We start from the raw sequence: 13,570 nt of genomic DNA on the forward strand, positions 1-13,570 counted from the left end.
TCCCTCTGCATATTCAATACTCCTAAGGGTTCTGCCATTCACTGTATAATTTTCACTTGTACTTGACCCTCCAAAATGCATCACCTCACATTTGTCGGGATTAAAGTCCCTCTGCCATTTTCTTCCCATGGCTCCAATTGATCTATGTCCTATGGTATCCTTTGTCAATCCTCCTCACAATCGCAACTCCTCCAATCTTTGTATTGTCTGCAAATGTACTAATTAGACTAGCTACGTTTTCCTCCAAATCATTTATGTCGATCACAAGCAGCAGAGGTCCCAGCATGATCCCTGTAGAACACCACTCGTCACAACTCTCTATTCCGAAAGGTATCCCTCCACCGCTACCCTCTATCTCCTATGACTAAGATGCGAAGGTGCCGCTGTTGGAGTGGGGTGGACATAGTTAAAAATCACACAACACCCGGTTATAGTCCAACAGGTTTATTTGGAAGTACAAGCTTTAGGAGCATTGCTCCTTTGTCAGGTAGTTCGTGGAGCAGGATCATAGGACACAGAATTTATAGTAAAAGATCAAACTGAGCAGATAGGAGAAGTCCTGATTGAGTATTTTGCTTCAGTTTTCTCTAAGGAAAGGGACCTTGTTGTGAATGAGAACTTTGAGGAGTTGGGATATAGGCTTGACCAGATCAAGATTGAGGAAGTTGATGTGCTGGAAATTTTGGAAAACATTAAGATTGATAAGTCCCCAGGGCCAGACCAGATTTATCCTAGGCTGCTCCGGGAAGGGAGAAAGGAGGTTGCTAAGCCGCTGGCGAAGATCTTTGCCTCCTCACTCTCCATGGGAATCGTACCGGAGGATTGGAAGGAGGTGAATGTTGTTTCAATATGGGTAATAGGGGAATCGCTGGTAATTACAGACCAGTCAGTCTTACATCTGTGGTCAGCAAAGTTTTGGAAAGAATTCTGAGGGATAGGATCTATGACTATTTGGCAAAGCATAGAGTGATTAAAGGCAGTCAGCATGGCTTTGTGAGGGGCAGGTCATGCCTCACAAATCTTATTGAGTTCTTCGAGGAGCTGACAAGACAGGTGATGAAGGTCAAGCAGTGGATGTGGTGTACTTCAGCAAGGCATTTGATAAGGTTCTCCATGGTAGGCTCATTCATAAAGTCAGGAAGTATGGGATACAGGGAGATTTGGCTATCTGGATTCAGAATTGGCTTGCTGACAGAAGGCAGAGCGTAATTGTAGATGGAAGTATTCTGCCTGGAGGTCAGTGTTGAGTAGCGTCCCACAGGGCTCTGTTCTTGGACCTCTGCTCTTTGTAGTTTTTATAAATGACTTGGATGAGGAGGGTGAGGGGTGGGTTAGTAAATTTGCAGATGACACAAAGGTTGGAGGTGTCGTCGATAATATCGAGAGCTATTGCAGGCTGCAGCGTGACATAGACAGGATGCAGAGCTGGGCTGAGAAATGGCAGATGGAGTTCAATCTGGATAAATGTGAAGTGATGCATTTTGGAAGGTCGAACTCAAATGCTGAATATAAGATTAAAGACAGGATTCTTGGCAGTGTGGAGGAATAAAGAGATCTGGATGGGCAAGTACATAGATCCCTCAAAATTTGCAACCAAGTGGATAGGGTTGTTTAGAAAGCATATGGTGTTTTGGCTTTCATTAACAGGGGATCGAGTTTAAGAGTTGTGAGGTTTTGCTACAGCTCTACAAGTACCTGGTGAGACCACACTTGGAAGATTGTGTCCAGTTCTGGTCGTCCTACTATAGGAAAGATACAGAGGCTTTGGAGAGGGTGCAAAGAAAGTTTACCAGGATGCTATCTGGATTGGAGGGCTTGCCGTATGAAGAAAGGTTGAGTAAGCTCGGACTTTTCTCTCTGGAGAGAAGGAGGAAGAAAGGAGACCTGATCGAAGTATACAAGATAATAAGAGGAATAGATAGAGTCAGTAGCTAGAGACTCTTTCTCAGGGCAAGACTGACAGGTACGAGGGGTCATAGTTTTAAGATATTAGCGGAAAGGTATAAAGGAGATGTCAGAGGTAGGTTCTTTATGCAGAGAGTTGTGAATGCATAGGATGCTTTGCCAGTGGTGGTGGTGGAAGCAGAGTCATTAGGGACATTTAAGCGACTGCTGGACATGCACATGGATAGCAGTGAGTTGAGAGGTGCTTAGGTTAAGTTATTATATTTTACATTAGGATTAAACCTCGGCACAACATCGTGGGCCAAAGGGCCTGTTTTGTGGTGTACTTTTCTATGTTCTATGTCATACAACTGACGTGATGTATTGGACAAACCTAGATTCACTTAGAATGGGTTGCTGGTTTTGATTGATTAATATGTAAATCCCAGAACTTCTTTCAAGTCACATTCCGAAGATAACTTAAGGTTTTAGAAAAAACGGATGACATCTCAGCCCAAACAATGCATTAAAGGTGTGTGGTTAGAGTCTGTCTGTATTCCAACCTTGAGTCAGACTGGTTCTATTTCCAAAGCAGGAATTTATAAAATGTCACATGGATTGACTGCCTACAAAGTCTGTATCGGCAGATCTAATCTGGCACCTTTAATGCATTGTCTGAGCTGAGATGTCACTTTATTTTTATAAAATCTTAAGTTATCATGGGGATGTGGCTTGAAAGAAGTTCTGAGATTTACACATTAATGAGTCGAAACCTGCAACCCCATTCTAAGTCTTAAAGACTTAACAGCAATCTAGATTTGTTCAATACATGACATCAGTTGTATGACACTTTGATCTTTTACTATAAATTCTGTGTCCTATGATCCTGCTCCACTAACTACCTGATGAAGGAGCAGAACTCAGAAAGCTAGTACTTCCAAATAAACCTGTTGAAGTGTGTTTTTTTTAATTTTGTCCTATAACTAAGCCAATTCAGTATCCAGTTTGCCAGTTTAGCCCTGATACCATGTGATTTTACCTTTTGTACCAGTCTGCCATGAGGGACCTAGTCAAAGGCTTTACTGAAGTCCATGTAGACAACATCAACGACCTTTCCCTCATCAATCGTCTTCATCACCTCCTCAAGAAAACTCGATTAATTTAATGAGGTACGATGTCCCTCACACAAAACCATACTGTTTATCACTAATCAGTGATAATCACTGTTTATCAGTAAGTGTGTATAGATCTTGTCCCTGAGAATCTTTTCCAATAATTTCCATACCACTAATGTGAGGCTCACAGCTTATGATTCTCTGGATTATCTCTGTTACCTTTTTTAAATAATGGGGCAACATTAACTATTCTCCAGTCCTCTGGGATCTCACCTGTGGCCAAAAGGATACAAAGATGCCTGTCAATGCTCCAGCAATTTATTCTCTTGCCTCCTTCAATATTCTGGGATAGATCCCATCAAGATCCGGGGACTCATCCATCATAATACTTTTTAAGACGCACAACACCTCTTCCTTTTTAGTAGCAACTTGGTGTAGAAATTCGACACTCCCTTCCCTGAGATCATCCTCCACCAATTCCTTCTCTTTGATGAATACTAACACATAGTATTCTTTTAAGTCCTCACCTACCTCTTCTGGCTCAACACACAAATTCCCTCCTTTGTCCTTGAGTGGGTCAATCCGTTCCCTGGCTACTCTCTTGCGTTTTATGTATATATAAAAAGCCTTGGGATTCTCATTAATCCTGTTTATTAATGATTTGTTATGACCCCTTTTAGCCATCCTAATTCTCATTCATCTCCTGCCCTTGTCGTTCTAGGCAATAGTGGTTGCAAGTTTGGAAGATACTGTCAGAGGAGCCTTGGTGAGGAACTGCATGGTATCATTGGTAACTATTGTTGATGTGCTATATCAATAGTAGAGCGAATGAATGATGATAAATGGAATGCTGAGCAAGCGACTTGTTTTATTGTGGATACTATTAAGCTTCTTGACTGTGGTTGGACTGTACCACCAGGCAATTGGGCTATAAGACATTTCACTCCTGACTTTTGTCTTACAGATTGTAGACAGCTTTGGAGACATGGGAGGTGAATTGCTTGCCACAGAATGTCCAGCCTCTGATTTTTGTAGCCATTGACATCTTGACACCAAGAACAGCTTTGTAAGAATCCTACTCATTGACTACAGTTCAGCCTTCAACACTATTATCCCCTTAAGACTGATTACTAACTTAGTGATCTCAGACTAAACCCCACTCTCTGCAATTGGATCCTCAGTTTTCTGACTCACAGGCCACAGTCAGTGAAGACTGGGGACAATATTTCATCGTCACTAACACTCAACACTGGAGCCCCCCAGGGGTGTGTACTCAGCCCCCTACTGTACTCACTGTATACCCATGACTACGTTGCCAAATACCAGACTAATGCCATTTACAAGTTCGCTGATGACACCAACATAGTTGGTCGAATCTCAGATGACAACGAAACAGACTACAGACGGGAGGTGGAAGACCTGGAAAATTGGTGCACTGAGAACAACCTAGCTCTCAATGCTAGCAAAACCAAAGAAATCATTATTGACTTTCAGTGGGATGCTTTTCGCAACAGAGAGCGGCAGGAGCTGGGCGGAAGTTCAGACGGAGTGCAAAGCCGGTCGGGAAGGTAAGTGATTACTATTAGAGTGGGTGTGTTCTAAACCACAGGTCCTACAAAGTAGGGTCTCCCTCCCTCCCTCCTCCTCTAACCTTAATTAAGAGTCCACAGACGTGCCACAAAAAGGGGGTCTAAGGAAGTTTAGATCGAAGAGTGAGGCTTCAGCTCAGGACTCTTTGACAAGGAGGTTGAGTGAAGTAATTACACCACAGTTGAAGAGGGTGAAGACATGACTGCCCAGCTGGTTCAGTGCGCTACGTGCTTGATGTGGGAGGTCAATGACTCTGGTGTGTCTGGCTCGTATATGTGTGGAAAGTGTGTGCACATTCAGGAATTGACCGAGCATATTGCAGCGCTGACGAAAGAACTCGAAGACCTTAGGCTCATCCGAGAAAACGAGATCTTTCTGGACAAGACCTTCAGCGATGTTATTACACCAATCATGCCAGAAGAGAGCAGAAGAGAGCAAATGATGAGGAAGGCAGAGAGGAGACAGGTGCAAGAGACCCCGGGAGAAGGACCTGGCAGGAACAAGTTGAAGCTTTTGGAAGCAGAGACTAATGACACTGCCAGTTCGCAAGGCGGCCAAGTTTGTCAATCAAAAGTTGCCGCAGAGGCAGAGCGGAAGAGTCGGACATCGCACAGAGCCGTGGTAATAGGGGACTCCATCGTGAGAGGAACTGACCGGGGTTTTTGTGGCAGCAGACAGGATATAAGGATGGTGTGTTTCTTTCCTGGTGCTAGAGTGAAAGACATCGCGGACAGAGTGCAGGAAATCCTCAAGGATGAGGGTGAAGAGCCAGAGGTGGTGGTACATGTCGGCACAAATGATGTCGGGAAGAAGAGGAGGAACATACTACAGCGAGACTTCGGAGAACTAGGAAGAAGGCTGAAAAGCAGGACGTCCAAGGTGGTTATCTCCGGTTTGCTTCCTCGGGCTAGTGTGGCCAGAAACAGGGAGATAATGGACTTGAACGTGTGGTTGGGGAACTGGTGCAGGAAGCAAGGATTTAAGTTCTTGGATCACTGGGGTATATTTTGTGGTAAACATAAATTCTACAAGAGAGATGGCTTGCACCTTAATAGGTTAGGGACCAGTATTCTGGCAGGCAGGTTTTCTACTGCAACAATGCTACATTTAAACTAAGTAGCGGGGGGAGGGGACAAGCTGGATGTTTAAAAAGGAAATTGAAGGGAAAGTTAGAACAAGAGAAGTCAAGAAAGACAACTGTATTAATGAGGCAGAAAACTCGGAAAGGCATCATGCTGTAAGGTTGAGTGAAATAAGGGTTGATGGGAAGGGTGAGAGCAGTAACAAATTAAAAATACTATACATGAATGCACGAAGCATTAGACATAAGATAGATGAGCTTGAGGCTCTTTTGGAAATTCGCAGATACGATATTGTGGGGATAACTGAGACGTGGCTTCAAGTGGACAGGGCCTGGGAAATGAATATTCAAGGATACACGTGTGATCGTAAGGACAGACTGATGGGCAGAGGGGTGGGGTGACCTTGTTGGTAAGGGACGATATTCAGTCCCTTGCGCGGGGGGACCTAGAGTCAGGAGATGTAGAGTCAGTGTGGATAGAGCTGAGAAATACTAAGGGTAAAAAGACCCTCTTGGGAGTCATCTACAGGCCCCCAAACAGTAGTCTGGATGTCGGATGTAAGTTAATTCAGGATCTGAAATTGGCCTGTCGCAAAGATGTCACTACAGTTGTTATGGGGGATTTTAACATGCAGCTAGACTGGGAGAATCAGGATGGTATTGGGCCACAAGAAAGAGACTTTGTGGAGTGCCTCAGAGATGGATTCTTAGAGCAGCTGGTGCTGGAGCCGACCAGTGAGAAGGCAATTCTGGATCTGGTATTGTGTAACGAACCAGAATTGGTCAGAGACCTCGAAGTGAAGGAGCCATTGGGAAGTAGTGACCATAATACAATAAGCTTCAATCTGCAATTTGAGAGGGAGAGGGTACAGTCGGAAGTGAAAGTACTTCTGTTGAATAAAGGGAATTATGGAGCTATGAGGGAGGAGCTGGCCAAAGTTCAATGGTGCAATACCTTAGCAGGGATGACCGTGGAGGAACAATGGCGGATATTTCTGTGTATAATGCAGAAGTTGCAGGATCAGTTCATTCCTAAAAGGAAGAAAGATCCCAGGAGGAGGCATGGGCGGCCGTGGCTGACGAGGGAAGTAAAGAAACATATAAAGTTAAAAGAGAAAAAGTATAACATAGCAAAGATAAGTGGGAAAACTGAGGACTGGGAAGCTTTTAAAGAGCAACAGAGGATTACTAAGAAAGAAATACGCAGAGGAAAAATGAGGTACGAAGGTAAACTGGCCAAGAATATTAAGGAGGATAGTAAAAGCTTTTTTAGGTATGTGCAAGGCAAAAAAATGGTTAGGACAAAAATTGGGCCCTTGAAGACAGAAACAGGGGAATATATTACTAGGAACAAAGAAATGGCAGAGGAATTAAATGGGTACTTCAGATCTGTGTTCACTTGGGAAGACACAAGCAATCTCCCTTAGGTAACAGTGGCTGAAGGACCTGAACTTAAGGGAATTTATATTTGCCAGGATTTGGTGTTGGAGAGGCTGTTAGGTCTGAAGGTTGATAAGTCTCCAGGGCCTGATGGTCTGCATCCCAGGGTACTGAAGGAGGTGGCTCGGGAAATCGTGGATGCGTTGGTGATTATTTTCCAGAGTTCAATAGATTCGGGGTCGGTTCCTGAGGATTGGAGGGTGGCTAATGTTATACCACTTTTTAAGAAAGGTGGGCGAGAGAAAGCAGGTAATTATAGACCAGTTAGTCTGACCTCAGTGGTGGGAAAGATGCAGGAGTCTATTATAAAGGATGAAATTACTGCACATCTGGATAGTAGAAACAGGGTAGGACAGAGTCAGCATGGATTTATGAAGGGGAAATCATGCTTGACTAATCTTCTTGAATTTTTTGAGGATGTAACTATGAAGTTGGACGAGGGAAATCCAGTAGATGTAGTGTACCTGGACTTTCAGAAAGCTTTTGATAAAATCCCACACAGGAGGTTAGTGAGTAAAATTAGGGTGCATGGTATTGGGGGCAAAGTACTAGATTGGATTGAAAATTGGTTGGCTAATAGGAAACAAAGGGTAGTGATAAACGGCTCCATTTTGGAATGGCAGGCAGTGACCAGTGGGGTACCGCAGGGATCCGTGCTGGGACCACAGCTTTTTACAATATATGTTAATGATATAGAAGATGGTATCAGCAATAACATTAGCAAATTTGCTGATGATACAAAGCTGGGTGGCAGGGTGAAAAGTGATGAGGATGTTAGGAGATTACAGGGTGACCTGGACAAGTTAGGTGAGTGGGCAGATGCATGGCAGATGCAGTTTAATGTGGATAAATGTATGGTTATCCACTTTGGTAGCAAGAACAGGAAGGCAGACTACTACCTCAATGGAATCAATTTATGTAAAGGGGCAGTACAGAGAGATCTGGGTGTTCTTGTACACCAGTCAATGAAGGCAAGCATGCAGGTACAGCAGGTAGTGAAGAAGGCTAATAGCATGCTGGCCTTCATAACAAGAGGAATTGAGTATAGAAGCAAAGAGGTGCTTCTGCAGCTGTTCAGGGCCCTGGTGAGACCACACCTGGAGTACTGTGTGCAGTTCTGGTCTCCAAATTTGAGAAAAGACATTCTGGCTATTGAGGGAGTGCAGCGTAGGTTCACGAGGTCAATTCCTGGAATGGCAGGATTACCTTACACTGAAAGACTGAAGCGACTGGGCTTGTATACCCTTGAGTTTCAAAGATTGAGAGGGGATCTGATTGAGACGTATAAGATTATGAAAGGATTGGACACTCTGGCAGTAGGAAACATATTTCCACTGATGGGTGAGTGCCGAACCAGAGGACACAGCTTAAAAATACGGGGTAGACCATTTAGGACAGAGCTCAGGAGAAACTTCTTCACCCAGAGAGTGGTGGCTGTGTGGAATGCTCTGCCCCAGAGGGCAGTGGAGGCCCAGTCTCTGGAGTCATTTAAGAAAGAGTTGGATAGAGCTCTCAAGGATTGTGGAATCAGGGTTATGGAGATAAGGCAGGAACAGGATACTGATTAGGAATGATCAGCCATGATTATATTGCGGTGCAGGCTCGAAGGGCTGAATGGCCTACTCCTGCACCTATTGTCTATTGTCTATTGTTAATCACGCCCCCCCCCCCCCCCCCCCGCCCACCCCCAAACATTAACAGCACAGAGGTGGAACGAGTGGAGAGTGTCAAGCTCCTGGGAGTGGTCATCCACATCAAGCTTTCTTGGACTCTTCATGTGGATGCACTGGTTACAGAGGCCCAACAGTATCTCTTTTTCCTTAGGTAGCTGAGGAAATTTAGCATGACGACGAATACCCTTGCCAACTTTTATAGGTGGGCCATCAAGAGTATTCTGTCTGGATGTATCACTACCTGGTATGGCAACTGTACCATTCAAGATTGGAGACAGTTACAGAGAGTGGTGAACTTGGCCTGGACAATCACAAAGGCCAACCTCCCATCTATAAAATCCATCTACCAGGCCCGCTGTCAATCAAAGGCTGCCAGCATTCTCAAAGATCCATCCCATCCTGGCAATGTTTTTCTACCATTGGGGAGAAGGTACAGAAGCCTGAACACCACACCAGCCGGTTTCGCAACAGTTTCTACCCTTCTGTTGTTAGAATACTGAATGGACTCACAAACTCTTAACATTCGCCTGTTCCTATGTCTTTGTTTTTGCTGCTGTTTACCCATTATTTACTTATCTGTGCTACTTAACTCTGTGATCTGCCTGTATTGCTCGCAAGACAAAGCTTTTCACTGTGCTTTGGTACACGTGACAATAAATTCAATTCAATTCAATTCAATTCAATTCAATTCAATTCAATTCAATTCAATTCAATACATGGCTAATCCAGTCCAGTTTATGGTCAATATCCCCTTCACCTCCACCCAACTATGTCTTCAACATAAATACTATGTTGTGCTAACTGCCAACAGTTCTGATGAAGAGTCACCAGACTTGAAACATCAACTTTGAATTCTTCCCACAGATGCTGTCAGATCTGCTTGATTTTGCCAGCAATTTCTGATTTTGTTTCGAATTTCCAGCATCCATGTTCTTTGTTTCATTTTATATTACCAAAAAGGGTTAACTGACATCATGTGTAAGCTCCACCCATTTGGATCGAGAGGATGGTTCCTAACAGGAGCCAACTGGCTTCAGTTTCAAATCGGTATTTCAGTGATTGTACTTTGTGTTCACAGCATGTAGCTAAATTAATAATATGTATTTACTCTGAAGTTGTTAATCGTGTATTTCAAAGGTTAATCGTGTATTTCAGATATCATGAAAGTAGCTGCCAAGTAATGTGCAATCAACTAGTTCGTCAAATCAGAGTCTAACTTCTGCCGAAAGCATTCTCTAGGCTTCCTTCCTGAAATGGCACCACAAACTTGACTGAAACTGGCATGACGAATCCATGAGGAGAAAGTGAGGACTGCAGATGCTGGAGATCAGAGCTGAAAAATGTGTTGCTGGAAAAGCGCTGCAGGTCAGGCAGCATCCAAGGAGCAGGAGAATTGACGTTTCGGGCATAAGCCTTTCTTCAGGAATTAGGAAGGTGTGCCAAGCAGGCTAAGATAAAAGGTAGGGAGGAGGGACTTGGGGGAGGGGTGTTGGGAATGCGATAGTTGGAAGGAGGTTAAGGTGAGGGTGATAGGCGGGGAGGGGGTGGGGGTGGAGAGGTCGGGAAGAAGATTGCAGGTCAAGAAGGTGGTGCTGAGTCCGAGGGATGGGTCTGAGATAAGGTGGGGGGAGGGGAAATGAGGAAGCTGGAGAAATCTGCATTCATCCATTGTGGTTGGAAGGTTCCTAGGTGGAAGATGAGGTGCTCTTCCTCCAGGTGTCATGTTGCCATGGTCTGGCGATGGAGGAGGCCAAGGACCTGCATGTCCTTGGCGGAGTGGGAAGGGGAGTTAAAGTGGTCCACCACGGGGCGGTTGGGTTGATTGGTTGGTGCGGATTTCCCAGAAGTGTTCTCTAAAACGTTCCACAAGTAGGCGGCCTGTCTCCCCAATGTAGAGGAGGCCACATCGGGAGCAGCGGATGCAGTAAATGATGTGTGTGGAGGTGCAGGTGAATTTGTGGTGGATATGGAAGGATCCCTTGGGGCCTTGGAGGGAAGTGAGGGGGGAGGTGTGGGCACAAGTTTTGCATTTCTTGTGGTTGCAAGAGAAGGTGCCGGGAGTGGGGTTTGGGTTGGTGAGGGGTGTGGACCTGACGAGGGAGTCGCGGAGGGAGTGGTCTTTCTGGAACACTGATAGGGGAGGGGAGGGAAAGATATCCTTGGTGGTGGGGTCTGTGTGGAGGTGGCGGAAATGACGAAGGATGATACGATGTATCTGGAAGTTGGTGTGATGATAGGTGAGGACCAGTGGGGTTCTGTCCTGGTGGCGATTGGAGGGGCGGGGTTCAAGGGCAGAGGAGCGAGAAATGGAGGAAATGCGGTCGAGAAAATCGTCAACCACATCTGAGGGGAAATTGCGGCCTTTGAAGAAGGATGCCATCTGGGGTTGTTCGGTATTGGAATTGGTCCTCCTGGGAGCAGATGCGGTGGAGACGAAGGAATTAGGAATATGGGATGGTGTTTTTACAGGGGGCAGGGTGGGAGGAGATGTAACCTAGGTAGCTGTGGGAGTCGATCGGTTTATAGTAAATGTCCGTGTAGAGTCGGTCGCCCGAGATAGAAATGGAGAGGTCTAGGAAGGGGAGGGAAGAGCCTGTGATGGTTCAGGTACATTTGAGGTCGGGGTGGAAGGTGTTGGTAAAGTCGATGAACTGTTCAACCTCCTCGTGGGAGCACGAGGTAGCGCCGATACAATCATCAATGTAGCAGAGGAAAAGGTGGGGGGTGGTGCCACTGTAGCTGCGGAAGATGGACTGTTCCACCTATCTGATGAAGAGGCAGGCATAGCTAGGGCCCATGCGGGTGCCCATGGCTACTCCTTTGGTTTGGAGGAAGTGGGAGGATTGGAAAGAGAAGTTGTTCAGAGTGAGGACCAGTTCAGTCAGTTGAAGGAGGGTATCAGTGGAAGGGTACTGGTTGTGTCAGCGGGAAAGGAAGAAGCAGAGGGCTTTGAGGCTTTCGTGATGGGGGATAGAGGTGTATAGGGACTGGATGTTCATGGTGAAGATAAGGCGTTGGGGGCCGGGGAAGCGAAAATCCTCCTACTGTCCCCTTGACCACGACCCCACCTCCCAACCACCAAACCATCATCTCCCAGACCATCCATAACCTCATCACCTCAGGGGATCTCCCATCCAACGCCTCCAACCTCATAGTCCCACAACCCCACACCGTCTATTTCTACCTCCTGCCCAAAATCCACAAACCTGACTGCCCTGGCCGACCCATTGTCTCCGCCTGCTCCTGCCCCACCGAACTCATCTCTGCATACCTCAACACGGCCCTTTCCTCCTTAGTCCAAGAACTCCCCACCTACGTTCGGGACACCACCCACGCCCTCCATCACCTCCATGATTTTCGCGTCCCCGGCCCCCAACGCCTTATCTTCACCATGGACATCCAGTCCCTATACACCTCCATCCCCCATCACGAAGGCCTCAAAGCCCTCTGCTTCTTCCTTTCCCGTCATACCAACCAGTACCCTTCCACTGACACCCTCCTTCGACTGACTGACCACCACATCTCCTCCACTTCCCGCTCCCACGCCCTTGAATCCCACCCCTCTAATCACCACCAGGACAGAACCCCACTGGTCCTCACCTACCACCGCACTAACCTCCAGATACATCGGATCATCCTTCGTCATTTCCGCCACCTCCAGAGAGACCCCACCACCAAGGATATCTTTTCCTCCCCTCCCCTATCAGTGTTCCAGAAAGACCACTCCCTCCGCGACTCCCTCGTCAGGTCCACACCCCTCACCAACCGAAACCCCACTCCCAGCACCTTCCCCTGCAACCACAAGAAATGCAAAACTTGTGCCCACACCTCCCCACTCACTTCCCTACAAGGCCCCAAGGGATCCTTCCATATCCGCCACAAATTCACCTGCACCTCCACACACATCATTTATTGCATCCGCTGCACCTGATGTGGCGTCCTCTACATTGGGGAGACAGGTCTCCTACTTGTGGAACATATCAGAGAACACCTCTGGGACACCCGCACCAACCAACCCAACCACCCTGTGGTGGAACACTTTAACTCCCCCTCCCACTCCGCCAAGGACATGCAGGTCCTTGGCCTCCTCCATCGCCAGACCATGGCAACACGACGCCTGGAGGAAGAGTGACTCATCTTCTGCCTAGGAACTCTCCAACCACAAGGGATGAATGCAGATTTCTCCAGTTTCCTCATTTCCCCTCCCCCCACCTTATCTCAGTCCCAACCCTCGGACTCAGCACCACCTTCTTGACCTGCAATCTTCTTGCCGACCTCTCCGTCCCCACCCCCTCTCCGGCCTATCACCCTCACCTTAACCTCCTTCCACCTATCGCATTCCCAACGCCCCTCCCCCAAGTCCCTCTTCCCTACCTTTTATCTTAGCCTGCTTGGCACACCTTCCTCATTCCTGAAGAAGGGCTTATGCCCGAAATGTCGATTCTCCTGCCCCTTGGATGTTGCCTGACCTGCTGCACTTTTTCAGCAACACATTTTTCAGCTATGAAGAATTCATGATAATGAATTTACCCGAGATATCCTAGATGGTTCTGGTAGAAGCCAAAATTTACAATATACTAGCACCATGGTATACAATGTTAAAGATCCATTGGAATACTTATAATTTAAGAAATATGCAAATGCATTTAACACAGCACATGCCAACATGGTCAAGTTCCTTTCTTAGTTACAAATACTTCCAGTCCACTGCTCTCTCTGTCTTTCTTTCTCTCAAGAGGTCTACACAGTTTTCATCTTAAAGAATATGTTAATTAATGCACAGGATA

The 13,570-nt window shown here is 46.3% G+C and overlaps 1 long non-coding RNA gene across 2 annotated transcripts in view; it reads left to right on the forward strand.

Annotated features, from left to right (window-relative positions):
• Positions 1-13,570, forward strand: part of LOC122550781 (uncharacterized) — a 134,592-nt gene that overhangs the window by 104,272 nt on the left and 16,750 nt on the right. Inside the window, exons 2-3 of one of the 2 annotated variants that reach the window (XR_015757307.1) lie at positions 3,721-3,789; positions 3,964-4,567. The exons of the other annotated variant lie outside the window; for it this stretch is intronic. This is a non-coding gene — a long non-coding RNA (uncharacterized LOC122550781). The remainder of the gene's footprint in view (positions 1-3,720; positions 3,790-3,963; positions 4,568-13,570) is intronic. 2 annotated transcript variants of the gene reach the window in all.

This window comes from Chiloscyllium plagiosum, unplaced genomic scaffold (assembly GCF_037043375.1).
Source record: "Chiloscyllium plagiosum isolate Xiang-an unplaced genomic scaffold, Cpla_swu_hap1 HiC_scaffold_1, whole genome shotgun sequence".
In the NCBI taxonomy this organism is placed as follows: domain Eukaryota; kingdom Metazoa; phylum Chordata; class Chondrichthyes; order Orectolobiformes; family Hemiscylliidae; genus Chiloscyllium; species Chiloscyllium plagiosum.